This window comes from Halichoerus grypus, chromosome 5 (genome assembly GCF_964656455.1).
Source record: "Halichoerus grypus chromosome 5, mHalGry1.hap1.1, whole genome shotgun sequence".
In the NCBI taxonomy this organism is placed as follows: Eukaryota; Metazoa; Chordata; class Mammalia; order Carnivora; family Phocidae; genus Halichoerus; species Halichoerus grypus.
In genome coordinates this window covers 71,099,467-71,118,027 of record NC_135716.1, presented here as the reverse complement: position 1 = coordinate 71,118,027, position 18,561 = coordinate 71,099,467, and the positions used below count along the sequence as shown (strand labels likewise).

The following is an 18,561-nucleotide window of genomic DNA, read 5'->3' as shown; positions in this document are numbered from 1 at the left end:
CTGAAAAAGTATTATCATTTACCTCAAAAAATCCCTGTTCTTTAAAACTTAAGAACAGGGGTGCCTGGGTGGCTTAGTTGGTGAAGTGTCTGCCTTCAGCTTAGGTCATGATCCCAGGGTTCTGGGATAGAGCCCTGCATCGGGCTCCCTGCTCTGAGGGAAGCCTGCTTCTCCCTCTCCCTCTGCCCCTGCTTGTGTTCCTTCTCTCGCTGTCTCTCTCTCTGTCAAATAAATAAATAAAATCTAAAAAACAAAAAACAAAAAACAAAAAAACTTAAGAACAATGCCAGAAGGGCTTTTTGCAGTATAATATGAGTTTATTGAATATCTAGGGCTCGGAATTCAAGGAAATGATCTAAAACACAGCTAGCCCTGGGCATAGATACAGAGGGACTTCTTTTCTTGCTCATTTGTACAATGAGGCCATCATCACATTTTGTGTCCTCTAGAGGACAAAAAATGCACCCCAAATATCTGTCAGAAGATGACTCAGTACTGCTTGGTACCACCTCCGGATGTCTGCTCCCTCAAACACTGCCGTGTTTGGATGAATTTAGTTTAGAAGACACTTGATTAGAGGAAGTTATAAAGGATTTCTGGGGACCTTTTGGAAGTGAATAAAGGTTCCTGATTGTCACAGACCAAAATATGTTACTCTAAGACCTTCTTCTGCCATTTTTGATCTGGGCCTAGCCAGGTACTATATTTTCTAGAACTCATTAATGTGAATTCTCCTTAGAAAAGTGGGCTGGTATTTGCAGGTGCTACCCCACCCAAAGAATGGTCTAGAAAGGGAACTCGCTCTCTGGGGAGGTTTCTCTTTGGCAGCTTCTGGGTCCTCTGGAGAACAAAGAGCTCCTGAGGCTTCTCAGCCACCTCGTTCTACAGTCCTCTGCCCTGACTGGGAGAGGGTGCTGACTGAGATTCCAGACTTCCATCCAGTCTGGCAGCATGGACATGTATGGTGTATGTAACTTCTCTAAGCCTCAGTTCCTCAGAAGTGGTAGAAGATCAGCAGTCCCCACCTCACAGGGCTGTAAGAATGAAATGAGATATTACACATAAATGCTCAGTGCCGGCCACGCAGTAAGCGCTCAGCAGCAACACTGATGGTAGCAGTGTCAATTCCAAACTCTGGAAGGGAATGCCTGACATTGTGAGAGTTTGGTTCTGGAAAATGCTTAGCAAAACACTCATGGAAGGTACCAGTACACTGTCTTTTCTGTCCTGACTGGCATGCAAGCCCACTGTGATTCAGTCTGACTTGTCAAAGCCAAGGCTGGACAAAAATCATCAAGTCCACCCTGTAGCTCCTACCTCTGTTTTAGAGTCTGTCTCACGTTGAGTAATGGAAAGCCAATTGATAAAGCAGTAAGTTTGCAATCCGTTCTCTTCCAATGGGACCTCTTTGTCATCTTTGTGTAAACACGCTAATGGCAGACCTGGAAAACAAGCTAAATGGTTTTGAGGATGTATTATCTGTTTAAGATGCCTAGTGGTAAACAAACCTGGAATCTATGGCTATACGGGACATGACCCCTGGACTCCCTCATGGAAGCTACACAACCCTGAGCGTTAGATGGAAGAACTTCATGCCTTCACATGTTAGTGATGTGAACACATGCAGAGCTTAGAGATCTTTCATGTTAAGGAGCCAGAGCATGCCCACTAAGGCAGGGAAAACCCCGAGAGGCCCATGAGGTTGGCAGGCCTCTTCCTGCTTTGCCTGTGCCTCATGATGACCTGTATCCTTGAAATTATTAGTACAGTTTGGTACTGGGTGAGATCTCTGATCAATGCGCCTCTTCACGCATCGTCTGATCCTATGTGCTGTCATGTAGCAAGATGAGCTCTGTGGGCACTTCAATTCTGAAATCACTCAAAACACTACGAGAGAAGGACAATGCCGGGTATATAAAAATGCCCCCCTGCCCCCCAGTATTTGTTGCAAAAATGGATGAACCAATGAGAGTAAATGGACAAATGAATGAATGGGACCTATTCTTCCTACAATCATATGAAACTCATCCGAAGACTTTAAAAGAAATAAAACACCAAAGACTGATTCTTTAATAGTAGATTTCCAGGCATCGTGATTGGTTGAAAGGGAGGTAAGAGGATCGGGGCCTCTGGAGCTCTTCAGCCCTAGAACTTAATTTGTTCACAAGTTGGTCTTGTATGGATTTGGGTGATGGGGGAGGGAAAGTTGGGTCATTAGTTTTTTTAAAGAATGTACCAAAAGGAAATTGTCTGGATTTAAGTCAAGGAATGATTTGGCTAATTATGCTTTAGCTTGAGCCTCTAGGACTTTTGTTGATTGGCTTGACTGCAAAAAACCTTTAAAGGGACACAATGTGGAACAAAACAGCTTATTACAGTGGTTCACAGAGAGACCTCTTAGGAGAAATTTTAGGACTTAGAAATGCACGAATCAGCTAAGATCTACAGAATATGTTTTGGACTTACAAATTCCTGGCAGTGTGTACAGTAAGCCAAATCTTTATACCAAAATTCCTTTTTTTGCTTAGAGTGGATTCTGCATTCTATGCAAATCAAAGCAGATGTTAATGAATGGGATCTTGTCCTAGTAATTGAAATAGACTTGTTGTCCTGGAGGAGAATTTTCAAAAGCCCTGCGTACTTTCTACCTGATAGAGTCAAGCATACGTGATGCTTTCAAGCTCGTAGGCTGCAAGAGAGGGAGACGTCCACCACAGACCTCACTAAGGGTTTATGAAAGGTTTATAATGTTATATTTGGCATTACAAGGAAACCAAAGCTAAGTTGACAAAGTTCTTTATAAATTAGACGTAAACAAAGCAACTGAAAACCCCCAAAGAAGAAAACTCCATCCCTGTAGGTTATGTTCACGTTTGTTTTATTCACCTTTGTACTGTAGCCCTACTGTCTGGCACAGTACTTGCTTTATAGGTAGGACTCGATAAATGTTTCTCGAATGAATGTACGGAATGATCAACCTACTGACCTTTCCTCTGTTGCCTTACACTTCAAAATGTTAATGTGACCATCAGAAACTCACTACATCCAGTCATTCCTTCTGTCTTTGGGCCCTAGTATTTGAGAGCAAAAATGGGATGACACACTTGTTCACTATTAGTGCTGTATTTGCAAAAATTTTCACAAGGGCACACAGGATTCTGGGGTCTGCTGTGGGAGCTATAGGCTAGCTAATTTCAGAGTAAGATTTTTAAGGAAAGCAATCCTGTAATTATGTTAGCAAAGATTTGTAAATAGACAAAAGCTAGCCTGCCAAAGTATTTTTAAGAAGAGACATATTGTTGATTTGTTTCATATTTAACAACTAATATAAACAAAAAAATTCCTGCCTTTTGTCATGTGTCAGACATTCTGTCCTCTAGAATAACAGAAACTTCTTTGGAAAACACATCTGGTTTCTGAGCCCAGCCCTGTCCATCAATAAAACAGATGGTTTTGAAAGAGAGACCAGAAGGCGGGACCGGGGATTAAGCTACAGGCATTTTTCCAAGTAGAATTTCCTTCTTGGTAATTTGAAGCTTGAGATATTCCCTGAATATCGAAACTATTTCACGAGTCTATAATGTGATGTCAAATACTAAAATTTAGAAATAGGAGTGATGGTGAGAACACAGATTGGTTGCCCACATTAAATCCTTAAATGTATAATTTGGGTTGCTTAATTTGTGATGCTAGTGGTATGCTAGAAGACAAGAAAAATGTCATGAAAAACATGGGTCAAAAATTACACTTTGGTTTCCACCTTTGGGCAAATGGCTTAACACCTCTAGTCTTTGTATCCTCACCTTTGAAGTAAAAGGTTAAGCAGGTGATTCCCAAGATTCTGATATTAGCCTAGAATTCTATGACTTATACACACTCTGTTGGAATTCTGAACTGCTACAACCTTTCTGAAGGACCACATATATCAAATATATTAAAAGCCCTAAAGATGATAAGATATTTTGACTCTGCCATTCCGCTTTCATAAACATATCCTAAGGAAATAAATGGACACCTATGCAAATTTGTACTTAAAAGGCTGCTTATCACAGAGTAGTTTAGGATAACACTATTTTGGAAGCAACAAAAATAATCATCCATAAATGATTAATATATAAATGCATTTTGTATATCCATAAACTTGAAAAAACAGAAGATTTTCTATGTCAGTTTTGGCAATATATGCTTCTTAGTAAATGGCATGGCCAGAAAGAAAGAAAGAAAGAAGGAAAGAAAGAAAGAAAGAAAGAAAGAAAGAAAGAAAGAAAGAAAGAAAGAAAGAAAGAAAGAAAGAAAGCTGAACTCTCTTGGACATTAAGTATTTGGGAAATGACATTCATGGTGAGCAGTCTATGACTAAAGCTTTGGCTCTGGTCTTTCAGAACTTCTCCATACCTGGGACCTTTAGCAAAGGAGCCATCAAGGTGGGACATTGCTCTAGTTGTTATATTTTGGGATTCTGTGTTGAGGCAGGAATATAAGGAAGGGACTATGGCGTCTGTCATGTGATTGACTCCCTGGGCTGCCATTAGTACTTGGGAGTGGCCTGGGTAAAAGTGGAGATTCAGATAGGCACAGTGTGGTATCTAAAGAATTTAGCATGAAGTCAGTTTCTGTCAACAGGCAGCACCAAAGGAAACAGTTGTGTCTTCTCAGATGGGCAGAGTATAGACAATGATGGGCAACCCAGTCTGGTGTACAGGGAAGAGGTATATCTAGAGAGGTCTTTCAGTTGGTAGCAGGGGTCCAGTATGGGTGGGATTCAGGAACAAGGAAGAAGTTGTCAAGGCAGAGAAAGAGATTAGAGAAAGATGGGTCACTATATTATTATCTGAGATGGGGTAGAGAGGTGTGTATGGGAAATTGACTTTGGAAATCAAGCATTAAAGCCACCTTTTCAGAACCAGGTAAGGGGTAAGTGAGTGACAACTAAGACTCAATTCAGAAACATCATTGTCTGGATCCAAGTTCTCATTGGTTTAACCAGGAGGGCATCTCCAAACTGTGTCCCTGATAGAAGCTCTCATTGATGGGGAAGCCTGATAGGCTGGGGTGGGGGTGGGGGTGATGAGAGAGGGGTAATACTATGATCCTGTGGTACCACCTCTGTCATCTTTGCTGCTGCCATTATGGGGAGCAGGCTGATGCTCTAGCTTTGGCTAAGTTCATACCAGGGAGCCCTGGCACAAGAAGTCCAAGGACATAAATGGAGCCAAGAGAAGCTGGTGAGATTATGAATTTGATAGCCCATCTTTAAACACCACCATTTTTTTCAGTCCAACGAGGTTTTTCATTTTCCAGTTGTTTTTGGACTGTCATAGAGCAGCAATGTATCTTCATAAGTATTTCCCAAATAGATTTCCTTCTGCAGTTTAATGATTTGTTTAATTCAACAGACATTTGGTGAATATCCATGTGCCATGGACTATACCATGCCCCAGAAAATAAAGATGAGACTCACGTAGCCCTTGCATGTGAGGTGCTCTTTCTTTACTCCATGAATGACAGGTTGACTGTAAGCTCCTAGAGGGCAGAGACCATCTTTTCTGCTGTCTTTTCTCAAAGTGTATTCTGAACTATCTATTGATCTTGCACTTTGCCTCATCTACCATTTCTCATGTTCCCTGAGGCAGGAACTTAACAGACTTAAATATGTGGCCCAGCACTATAATAAATGCTAACAGTTACATAGGACTTATGATATTCTGGACCCTTTCCTACGATTTTATGTTATTAAATCACAACCCAACAAAGCAGGTACTTTGATTATTCCTGAGTCACAGGGGCTAAGCAATTTGTTCAAGATCATAGTTACTAAGTAGGAGCAGTACCATTTCAGAGTACAAGCACTTAACAATTTGCTATGTCCTATCAGTGGTGGGTAGAAGAAAGGTATAGTATCTACCACTGGGGAATTTACAATCTGCTTGACGACGATGATGCTAAATTGCTGGGATCTACAGTGGATGATAGAGCTTTGAATGTATGCTGCAGGCTATAAAAGCTGTAGAGTTTGAAAGGGGTGAGTTCAATAGTAGAGAAAGGTTTATTGGAGAGTGTCTTGGAAAGTGGATAGGATCTGGGGAGATAGAAGTGCACAGAGTGTGCTTGGTGGAATGGCAGGGAGTCACGTGTGTGTGGGAACATAGCTCAGCACCCTCTCCAGACCAGATCTCAGTACCAGGCATTGGGTCCTGGAGGAGGGTTGCAGGGAAAGCTAGAATGTAGTTTCTCCTTTTTGCCCTTGAAGACAAAAATGTTTCAGACTGACATCTTTTATTCATGTGGTACTATTTCTGAAAAGCTAAAAGTAACCTTATCAATTTTAAGGGTCTTATCAATTTTAGAAAAGAAAATCGTTTCTGCAGAATTTTCAGAAACTGGTAGGACTATTCAAAATTTTAAGTATTTGGGTTTTCAAAAATGTAATTGCTGCCCATAATATGCTTAATATTTTTTTAATCTCTCTTGATCTGTAAAAAATTATTCAACAGTCAGAACCAAAATAACTACCATCACTGGGACAGTACTTATTTAAAAAATTCCAAACCTGATCTCTCCTTTATTTTAAACATAAATAAGAGATACTTAGTTGTGTGAAAGGAAGATAAAGTCTGTGTTGTGATGATGCTGGAGCATTCAATAAATCAATTTGATTCACTGAGGGGAAAACAGGCCAAAACTAGCGTCATAACATTAAAAAAAAAAAAAAGGAAAATGAACATTTATAAAGTGTTCCCACATGCTAGGATTTCTATTAATTTTTCATGCACTGCCTACTTTAATATTCACAAAAATTCTATGAGAAAGATAATTTATATTCCTATTGTATAGATAAGAAAAATGAGGTTTGGAAAGGTTATTTTCTCCAAATCACACGTGTGGTAAGGAGAGAGCACAGACTTGAATCCAGGCTTTCTGCTTCATTGCCCCCATGCTCTTAAGAACCACATTTGGTGTAGTCCCCGAATGCAGTCTGCTGTTACTCATGATGACAAGATGGCTGCCTTCCAGGTCAGCACCGAGATCCCCTTGGGTTCAGCTTCTCTCCAGGTCCTCCTTCTGCAGTGCAAATATGAGTGTTTCAGGGCAGTAAGGAAGCCTGTGGTGATGTGTGGATGAAATATCTGACAGACTGGCTATAATTTTCAACAATCCCTTGTATTCTTGTTATTGTACCAAAATGTTTAACTGCTTATTGAAGTTTTAGATAGAAAACCCAGGTCTTTTCCTTCAGCAAGAGCTCTGCCTCCTCATGTGTTGGACCCTCTCATTGGATCTAAGTAAAGCTCATTTCAAGAAGGGACCTGCAGACAAACAGGACAAACTGAAAAGAACACCTCTAATAAGATAGATAAGTCCTATATGTAGTGAGAACCGGTTGGCTGTGCCTTGTGTCTATGACCCTCCACATGGCAGGAGCAGGCTCCCTGCCAGTCACAGGTCTGTGAATTCAGAAATTTTGTTGTGTTTCATATGGGCCAAATGTATTTTGATATCTTGGAGAAAGAATTTAGGACATCTTGGACAATGAGAAATTAGAGATTGATGGCAAAAGAAAAGCATAAATTGGGATTAGTCACTAGGACTTCAAAATGGAAGGATCTCCCAGATTAACTTGAGATGATGGTTCTTTCTAAAGGGAACTTCTACTTATAACAAGACACTTCAGCCCCCAAAACAAACAATCCAATTAAAAAAAATGGGCAGAAGAAATGAACAGACATCTCTCCAAAGAAGACATCTGGATGGCCAACAGACACATGAAAAGATGCTTGACATCACTCATCATCAGGGAAATGCAAATCAAAACTACAATGAGATGTCACCTCACACCTGCCAGAATGGTTAAAATAAAAAACACAAGAAACAACAAGTGTTGGCGAGGATGTGGAGAAAAACGAACACTCGTGCGCTGTTGATGGGAAGGCAAACTGGTGCAGCCAAGGTGGAAAACAGCATGGAGGTTCCTCAAAAAGTTAAAAATAGAACCACCCTATGATCCAGTAATTGCACTACAAAAATACAAAAACACTAATTCAAAGGGAAATATTCACCCCTATGTTTATAGCAGCATTATTTATAATAGCCAGTTATGGAAGCAGCCCAAGTGTCCATCAGTAGAGAAATGAATAAAGAACTTGTGGTTTGTATACATATATGTGGTATGTGTGTGTGTGTATATATATATATATATATATATATATATATATATATATATATATACATTGAATATCACTCAGCCATAAAAAAATGAAATCATGCCATTTGCAATGTGTGGATGGATCTAGAGAGTATTATGCTAAGTGAAATAAGTCAGTCACAGAAAGACAAATAACATGATTTCATTCATATGTGGAATTTAAGAAACAAAACAAATGAGCAAAGGGAAAAAAGAGAGAGAAAGACAAACCAAAAAGCAGACTCTTTTAACTCTAGAGAACAAACTGATAGTTATGAGAGGGGAGGTGGATGGAGGGATGGGGGAAATAGGTGATGGGGATAAAGGAGGGCACTTGTCGTAATGAGCACTGAGAAATGTGTGGAAGTGTTGAATCACTACATTGTACACCTGAAACTAATATAACACTGTATGTTAACTCTATTGGAATAAAAATATAAACAAACAAACAAAAATTAAAAAAAGACATTTCAGGGGAAAATTATTTATTTATTTATTAAAAATATATTTTAATGTACATGCACTTCCATTCCCTAGGGGGCATTTTGACACTTGGGGCTCTGAAGGTCAGTCTGCCAGAGTTTAGATCCTGGTGTCTCTTTTCTAGTTATAAGATAGAAATTTAAAAAGATCAGGCAAATGGTAAATATTATCCCCTAATTACTCACCCTAAGTATCGGTTTCTGCAAAATGGAAACAATAATAATAGCTACCTCATATTTTTTTCAGCCATCAAAAGGAATGAAATCTTGCCATTTGCAATGACGTGGATGGAACTGGAGGGTATTATGCTGAGCGAAATAAGTCAATCAGAGAAAGACATGTATCATATGATCTCACTGATACGAGGAATTCTTAATCACAGGAAACAAACTGAGGGTTGCTGGAGTGGTGGGGGGTGGGAGGGATGGGGTGGCTGGGTGATAGACATTGGGGAGGGTATGTGCTATGGTGAGCGCTGTGAATTGTGTAAGACTGTTGAATCACAGACCTGTATCTCTGAAACAAATAATACATTATATGTTAAAAAAAAAAAAGAAGAAGAAGAAGAAGAAGATAGCAGGAAGGGAAAAATGAAGGGGGGGACTCAGAGGGGGAGATGAACCATGAGAGACTATGGACTCTGAGAAACAAACTGGGGGTTCCAGAGGGGAGGGCGGTGGGGGGATGGGTTAGTCTGGTGATGGGTATTAATGAGGGCATGTACTGAATGGAGCACTGGGTGTTATACGCAAACAATGAATCATGGAACACTACATCAAAAACTAATGATGTAATGTATGGTGATTAACATAACATAAAAAAAGGAATTAAGTTTAAAAATCCATATGTAAAGATGCTTATGTAACACATTGCCTTATTGCTTAGCACATAGTAAAAAAATTCATAATAAATGAAGACCTCATTAACAATATTATGTTGTGACCATTAAAAAATGGGTATGTCTTGATCCCTTTAGTAAATGAGATCCAATCTCTAAACCTTGAGTAACTATACCCTGTGTCTCCCTTGCTGTTAAGATCCAGGCTTGGGAATTTTGTGGTTCAGGATCAAGGCTTGTGTCCATTATGATTCTGCTGGGAGCTAACATCCCTTGGCTGGGGCCCAAAGCATAGGAGTTAGCTGAATTTTATACAAGTCTGGGGGCATTCTTTTTGGTATTCACATATGAGGCTCTTAGGCTAGTTTTAAAATTTTTTATTTTGACTTTACTTTTCTCTTTTTAAATGACTTTATCCATGATTGTAGAACAGATTGAAACAATTTGGTTATCATAAAATCATCAGTGCTAAATAGTCTATCTTCTTCTGCATGATATGATTGCCCTTGGGGAACTGAACTGATCTTAAATTTGGGGCTTACCTTTGCTTTTCCCATTCTGTGTCAATTTAATCATGAGAAACCCCACAAAACCTCCCTTATCTCAGATGCTAATTGTAAAGGTTTATTTTCTTTTAACCATGATCTAAAAGCATGGTTTTGCTACTTTATCATAGCTCTAATATTATAAGAAATGGAAAATTCATGCATGCAGATATTGTTTATGAATATGGGGCAGCTCTAGATGCATTTTTTATGAACATGGAACATTTGGCTTTGCATCTGGTAGCATGGAGAAAAACACATCCAGCTCTGCACCCTAGGAGACATCCAGATTACTTTATTATTACAATGGTTTCAATAACTCTAGGCACTTTTCAGGCACCTGGATCTTCATAAATGGTTCAAACCTCACTGATGGCATTTTATTCATATGACGTTCAGAAGCTAGAGATCATTTGAGCTAGCTGGGTTTCTAAAAACATATGGGAAATAAACGCAAGGAAAGTCTTAGAAAGCAAATTTGTACTTTATTTCACTGTTGCTACATTTTTAAGAGGCGAGTCACATCTTGGGAGTTTGTTGGCCACCATGAAACCTAAGATTTCTCCTTGGAACACATCACTGGTGCCGTTTGTGTTGGTCTCACGTTACCTTCTTGATTTTGGGGGGGATAAATGTAACCCTTCTGTAGAACTTAATGTATAAATTGATTAATCCAAATGAGTCTTTCATGGTTTTTGAAGTAGCTCATAATTATATCTAACATTTATGTTTTCTAAGTGTCTCTTAGAAATCGCCTATCTGCTTTCAATCTTGCGGAGGCACTCTATTGTTTGAAAGGAACTGGATGGAAAAAGATGACTTGGCTTTTAGTACAAAAGCTATCAGAGAGCCTTTGGGCAGTTCATTTATGCACTTGTATCTTTTGACACTCACTCAGTAGGTGAACTTACACGGAAGAGAGCCGTGTCTAATAGGACTGTCTGATTCTATTTATTTTTGTGATCATCTTGCAGGGCTGTTTTTGGCATGTGCTTATTTAAGTCACCAGTCTCCAAAAAACTGGGCAATCCTGTGCAGGTCATTTCAAGTTTGCCTCAGACACTTAAACACTGACATTTTCTCCACACTAATTTGGGTTTAAGCCTTTGAGAACAACTAGAAAGTTAAGGAGAGGTGCCTCTCTTTTAGTAAGTAATTTAAATGCCTTTAGGTTTTATTCAGTTTTATTACTATTTATGCGATATTTACTCCTTTGCCAAAAATGAATTTTGCACATTTTAATTTAGGTCTTAATGTGTGTGTGTGTGTGTGTGTGTGTGTGTGTGCTTTATACAAGCCAAATGATAGTGATTTTATGTGTGTTTTTGGCTGAGAAGTTGGAGGCAGATACTGTCTAAGGATTCTAGATTCTGCTTTCTGGAACCCCAAAAGACTACCCTTAAAACAGTTGTTTGGAAGATTTTGATCTTAAAACTTTATTGATAAAATATTTAGTCCTCATCCCAATATATATTTACATACTTATGATCCAATAGCTTTCAAGTTGGCTGAGAGATGCTGGAATGCTCTCCCCAGAACGTGCAAAGCTGCATGCTTTAGCCCCTCTTATGCTCTGACCTCCTTGTTGAGTGAGTGAATTTATATATGTGCCACTGTAATATTAGAGTTTTGTGTTATAAATCACAGACAAGGGGCACCTGAGTGGCTCAGTCAGTTGAGTGTCCAACTTGTGATTTCGGCTCAGGTCATGATCTCAGGGTCGTGGGATCCAGCCCCAAGTCAGGCTCCATGCTCAGCGGGGAGTCTGCTGGAGATTCTCTCTGTCTCCCTCTCTCTCTGTCCCTCCCCCAGCTCATGTTCTCTCTCTCTATCTCAAATAAATAAATAAATCTTAAAAAAAATCACAGACAAAAGTTAAAAAGATGGAGTGACCACAATGAGATACCACCTCATACCCATTAGGATGGCTGCTATCAAAAAAACAGAAAATAAAGTGAAGATGTAGATAAATTGGAATCTTTGTGCACTGTTGGTGGGTAAAATTGTGCAGCTGCTGTGGAGAACAGTGTGGAGGTTCCTCAAAATTTAAAATAGCGTTGCCATATAATCCAGCAATCTTACTTCTTGTCATATATTCAAAAGAACTGAAAGCAGGGACTCAGAGATTTGTACACCCATATTCATTGCAGAATTATTCACAACAGTCAAGAAGTAAAAGCAGCCCAAGGGTCCATTAATGGATTAATGAATAAACAGAGTATGGTAGATACATAGGATGGAATATTTTTCAGCCTTTAAAAGGAAGGAAATTCTGGCGCACCTGGGTGACTCAGTCAGTTAAGCGTCTGCCTTCAGCTTAAGCCATGATTCCAGAGTCCCAGGATCAAGCCCCATGTCGGGCTCCCTTGCTCAGTGGGGAGTATGCTTCTGCCCCTGCCCCTGCTCTCTCTCTCTCTCTCGCTCACTCTCTTTCTCTCTCTCAAATAAATAAATAAAACCTTTAAAAGAAAAGGAAGGAAATTCTAACACAGGCCACAATCTGGATGAACCTGGAAGACAATATGTTAAGTGAACTGAGTCAGTCACAAACAGACAAATATATGATTCCCAGCTATATGAGGTACCCAGAATAGTCAAATTCATAGAAACAGAAAGTAAAAGGGTGGTTGCCAGGAGATAGGAGAAAAGGAGAATAGTAGGTTGTTTGATGGGTATAGAGTTTCAGTTTTCTAAGATAAAAATTTCTGGAGAGTGGTTGTACAATGATGTGAATATATGTAACGCTACTGAACTGTACCATTAAAAATGCTTAAGATGATAAATGTTATGTGCCTTTTACCGTAATTTAAAAAAAAATGAGGTAAAAGATAAATGTGAGTCTATTATTTTCTTGCCTGCAGTGGATAACTTTGACTTACCTCATTCTGGAGACCATCGGTTTTAACGTATGTCGACAGGCAGCACGTGATGGACACAGATCCACACCCCCGGCTCTCCCTTCAAGGAAGGACGTGCTGCCAAGCTGTAGAGAGTGTGGTCAGCAAAAGATCCAGCAGTCAGCTGCTCTGGGAGCTACCTAGCTGCAGAGAGCCACCGGGCTGAGGTGACATCCTTCCTGGGGCAGCCAGCATCCATGACTGAGCATGATGGGGTGGAAGGGGGAATGAAAGCCTGGCCCTTTCAGCCTGACATGGGACAGTCTGATGGTCAGCCCTCGTTCTGGACTTCCCTGGAAGGGTGGCTGAGGCTTTGTCAGGGCTGCGTTGAGGTTCTACGTTCTCTGCCCAAACCTACTTCCACTCCCTTCCCTTTACAGTTGTGGATTCCTAATAAAATTTTTGCAGCCAGACTCCATCTCAGTATCTGATTCTGGAAAATGGAAATGGCGACGCAGCTCAAGAGACTATCAAAACAAATGTAACCAGGTTCTCTAATGTCTCAACAAGAATGAACTAATGTTTAAGTTACTTAGTGAAATGATGAAGGCCATTACATTTGAAGAATAGAACAAGTTAGAGTTCTGAATAGGTACATTAAGGCCTTTTGGGATTAAGAAACACAGGGGCGCCTGGGTGGCTCAGTCGTTAAGCGTCTGCCTTCGGCTCGGGTCATGATCTCAGGGTCCTGGGATCGAGCCCCACATGGGGCTCCCTGCTCAGCGGGAGGCCTGCTTCTCCCTCTCTCACTCCCCCTGCTTGTGTTCCCTCTCTCGCTGTTTCTATCAAATAAATAAAATCTTAAAAAAAAAAAAGAAAAGAAACACACACACACATACGCAAGAACCAAACTCACATTAAAAATTATGCCACAAAACGAATAGAAAGTTTTGCTGTAAAAGTTGCAGTGTTTGTATGCAGGTAAACCTATTTCATATAAAGCAGGTATGATTTGTATGTTTGTATGCTTCCCCCAGGAACATCCTCTCATACTGTGAATGTACACAGAGATCTAAATGGGCTTACAAGAAGAAAAATTGTGCATAAATATCCTAAGACAATAAATAGGTTAATCCATCATCAGACCAGTCCATAGTTACTTGGAAAGTGAGATAAAATGTGCTAACAGGCCAACATGGGAGCTTCCAGGTAACTGAATAGTTACCTTTTAAATATAGATATTCTCTTTTGAGTAGTTGTAGTTGTAACTCTGATTCTTCTGCCTGCCCCCTTGAAAGCTTCTGGAATCTTTGAATTTCTCTGAAAAATTCTGCACATCTGAGGAATCTTTCCAAACATCACAGTCTCTGTTAATGTATTTTGAGGCCGTGTTTACACCCAGAAGAGAATTAAGGAAATTATAATACAATTTAATTTCTACCTTATTTTGGCTTTAATTATATCTAATACTATAGGACCTTTCACATGTGGAACATTCTTAAACATAAATATATTTAAAACCTTCAAAACAGGCAGAAGTCAGTTGTTTGTGATCATGGAAGGAAGGAGAGAAACGGAAATGTGAAATAATTTGTAACACCAAATTAATTATATTTCCATCTGGCTATTGAATGAGGTAAAAATAAATTAAATCTCCCAGGTTTTTCTAAACTGTGATGATGATAGTTAATAGTTATTGAACGCATGCAATGTGCCATGTGTGCTTTACTAGGATTATCTCAGTATTTCCTCAAAACAACCTGCCAAGAAGGAATTATTAGAATACCCATTTTACAATAAGGAAATATACAGCATAGGGTAAATTTAGACCACTTGTCTAAAGTTCAATGGGGAGGAAGTGAAAGAAATAGGAGGGACCCCAAGTGGCTTGCTCCAGAAGGAGAGCTCATAATGACCCTGCCTAATCCATGCGGATGTAACCAGCCAGTTCATCAATTAACTGTTTAATTAATGGTTTACATTGTAGGAACTGGTGGTTTAATTAAATGTTCTGAATCACGGAATTGTGTTACTTAGGACTGACAGACTTTAGTCAGAAAATGACAAGACACTTCAATCAAGTTTTAAGATTTTCTTCTATTAAAAATATATTTGCAGGCTTATTTAAGGAAGAAAATATCCAGACAAGTCATAATGAATGAATAGTTTGTTGGATGACTCACCTAAAGAGGACAATGGTGGGGCATCAAATAAACTATCTGATAATCTAATATAATTTACTAGGGAGATAATGGTTCTAATTTCCCGGACTTTGAAATTTACACAACACAAGTCTCATTGCCAGAAACATCATTGTGCGACACAGATATCGCAGATGTGTGCCATATGTCCTGCTCGTCACCCTTGCTCTGCCTGTGGCAGACAGTACTAATAGATCCCAGAACCCACAGAGCCCAGATGTGGTCAGGAATCCATTTCAGCGGGGTCCACAGGCAGTCATTACCAGATGACTGGACTAAAACCTTTTAGTGGGAACAAAACTTTTTTTAGTCTTTAGCACATCAGTGGCTGGAGGAAAGAAGTTCAAGGTGCAGCTCTTTAGAACATTTATAATCAGTGAATTTTTTTTCAACTCCCTGAACAGTCCCAGTTTTCTTCTAAAATTTCTAATCAGGGCTTGTGGCATTAAGGAAGAGAGGTTTTAGGACAAGAGCCATTATTCTCCCCTCTTCTCTTGAGTCCTTATTAAGTAACTGAACAGTTAAAATGATAATATAACCTCACTTAGATTAAAAAGAGCTTAATATATTGGTCTTCCGGTGAATAAATGTGCGATATTAAAGAATCTTTTTTTTCTCCATTCATATGTTATAAACATTTATGTACCAGACATGTGTTAGATGATTTCAGAATCATCTAAACTCGATCTTGGAAACACACTAAGTGCAATGTTGGTTACTTCATAGTGCTCAACGGGCTAAAGGGGATAGTTATTTCAGGACAAACCTTTTGGCAAACCTCAGATAACAACTCATCAGATGTCCCTTTGCGTATAAGTAGGAATGAACTGTGGCTTACAACTAAATAGAAATAAATGTGCTCAGCAGGGAAGAGTCATTACCAATTTAATGAACCAGAGTTCTGTTTATAGCTCTATGAAGGATCATAATGTGTAAATTTAAATAAAACACCATGGCTTTGGTTTTAAGTGCTAATATGTGAAATATTACTTTCCTCCTAATTTTAAAAGTAGAATCTGTAAAAATCTGAACATGTCTATCAAGTTCATTGACAGGCAATACACAATGCAAACCCCAATACAAATGCAAACAGGACTCTAAGCAACAACATTGCAGGATCTCGGGTCCACATTGGTCAGTTATGTTGTCTAGTACAGGACTAGTGGCTTTAATCAGCAAATTACATTTAAACATGTATTTATATACACTTGAATAAGACATGTCTTTTCTTTAAGCTGTAAACCAAAGCAATGAAAATGTCCTTTTCATTTCCTTGGACATTTTCAATGTGGGGATAGCTGGAAATTTATTGAAAATCCTCTTCTTGAAGCTCTTTCTCTAGGATTCTTTGGTCACATCAATCCTCTTTATGTCTCTGGCATTTTCCATTGACCACAAACTTCTGGCATGTGGGGACGTGTTGGCCTTGTTCACTGCTGTCTTCTGAGGGTCTGGTTCCATGCCTGGTCCATTCTTGGTGCTCAAGGAGTATTTGTTAATGAATGAATGGCTTTTTGAAAGGTATCACAATTCAACAAAAGCTCTTGTGTTAGGACTTCTTTTCCCATAATTAATAAGTTTAAGTTCTTGAACAACCGATTTCTTTTTAATTTTTATTTATGTAAGTATGTATGTATTTATTTATTTTAAAAGATTTATTTATTTATTTATTTATTTATTTATTTATTTATTTAACAGAGAGAGAGACAGTGAGAGGGGGAACACAGGAGGGGGAGTGGGAGAGGGAGAAGCAGGTTTCCCGCTGAGCAGGGAGCCTGATGCAGGGCTCGATCCCAGGACCCTGAGATCATGACCTGAGCCAAAGGCAGATGCTTAACGACTGAGACACCCAGGCGCCCCTAAATTTTTTTTTAAATTAGTGAATTCTGTTGTCTGATCTCTGAGGCAGTTCTACTTTAGATGAACTGAGATAGTCATTTTCATAATCAAATCCAAGAACTTCTGTGTATGGGAAAGATTTTCCAAGTGGTCCATAGACAAAAACACTTTAAAGGGATCAATATTTAGATCTTCAACTTCCACATATACTTTTTTCCTAAAACCAGTTTTCCTGAGAACACACATGCAAACCACCTTCACTATTGTTACGTATTCCTTCCACTTTATACAAGAAAGGCATGTTTTTCACTCAGTATAGATCTTACTATGGTGTGTTGCCTGGAGTAGAGAAATTCAGGTGACCATAAAACTTATCATCCAAACAGGGGCATTCTTGAGAGTGAAAGTAGGTTCTGTAAACAATTAACTTGGGACAATATAATATTGACAAAGGTATTTTGAAAATAACACTATTGTAATTCCTCTCCCCCCTTCTGCATATACTGGGTTAAAAAAATTGCCTTTCTAGTACTTCCAGTGAACGAATAAGAGGTAAATTAATAATTGCTTGCTAAATGTTGGTAAAATTTTTAAGGTTCTTCCCAGGTATTGATAAAGTGAATGAATCTGATAGTGATTTCCAAAACTTTGGTAAAATAAAAAAGAGGAGCTTATTGAATTGTCAGCTGATGGATCAAAAGTGATGTACAAAAATGTTTAGAGCAGCATTATTCGTAATAGCCCAAAGAGCAATTAACCCACATCTTCATCCACAGTAGAATGGATAAGTAAATTGTGATATAGTCATACAGGGGAATTATACATATCAATGAAAAAGAACAATCTATGTCTATATATAACAACATGGCTGACTTTCGCAGACACAATTTAAGTGAGTACATACTCTATGATTTCTTTTTTATGAAGTTCATGAACAGACAAAACTGATTTATGGAATTACAGATTAAAATCATGCTGCCTTTGAGTGGGTTGTAGGCTGGGTCAGAGCATAAGGGAGACCTCAAGAGAGTTGAAAATATTTTATATTTTGATCTGGGTAGTGTTTGCATGGGTCTATTTATATTTAAAATTTTCTTGAGGTGAACACTTGAGATTTGTAACCTTTAGTGAAGTTATATATTACTAAAAAAGAAAAATTGACTGGTTTAATCAGTAAAGGTCTGCTTGTGTGCAATGCTAGATGCTGGTGATACAATAATGAACAAGATCTCAAGAAGCTTATAGATAGGACAACCATATCCTAGTTAAGCCCTTGCTTTGCCATTATTATTAACACCTACCTGCCTCCCACCAAATAGCTTGGTTTTGGTGATAAATTATACTATCGCCCTATGTTTATCAATCACTATGTAACAAATCACTCCCAAACCTTGGTGGCTTGAAAGAACAGTAATTTTAACATAGTGCACAGTATTGTGGGTAAGGAATTCATGTAGGCCTCTGCTGGGCAATTCTTCTACCTCTACTGGCCTTGAACACAGCCAGCTGGGTGGTACTTAGCTCCCAGGTGGGCTGTTCTGGGGGGCTCAAGACAGCTTTTTTCACAGACTCTGGGGCTTGGGTGAGGATAGCTGGAAGACCCGGCTTTTCTGGGACTATTGACAGGAGCACCCCC

At 39.1% G+C, this 18,561-nt stretch overlaps 1 long non-coding RNA gene across 1 annotated transcript in view; it reads left to right on the top strand.

Moving 5' to 3' along the window:
- LOC144381738 (uncharacterized) overlaps window positions 1-13,358 on the top strand; it is a 33,709-nt gene extending 20,351 nt beyond the window's left edge. Inside the window, exon 2 of the long non-coding RNA XR_013447520.1 lies at window positions 12,910-13,358. This is a non-coding gene — a long non-coding RNA (uncharacterized LOC144381738). The remainder of the gene's footprint in view (window positions 1-12,909) is intronic.
- Window positions 13,359-18,561: the final 5,203 nt, after the last annotated feature.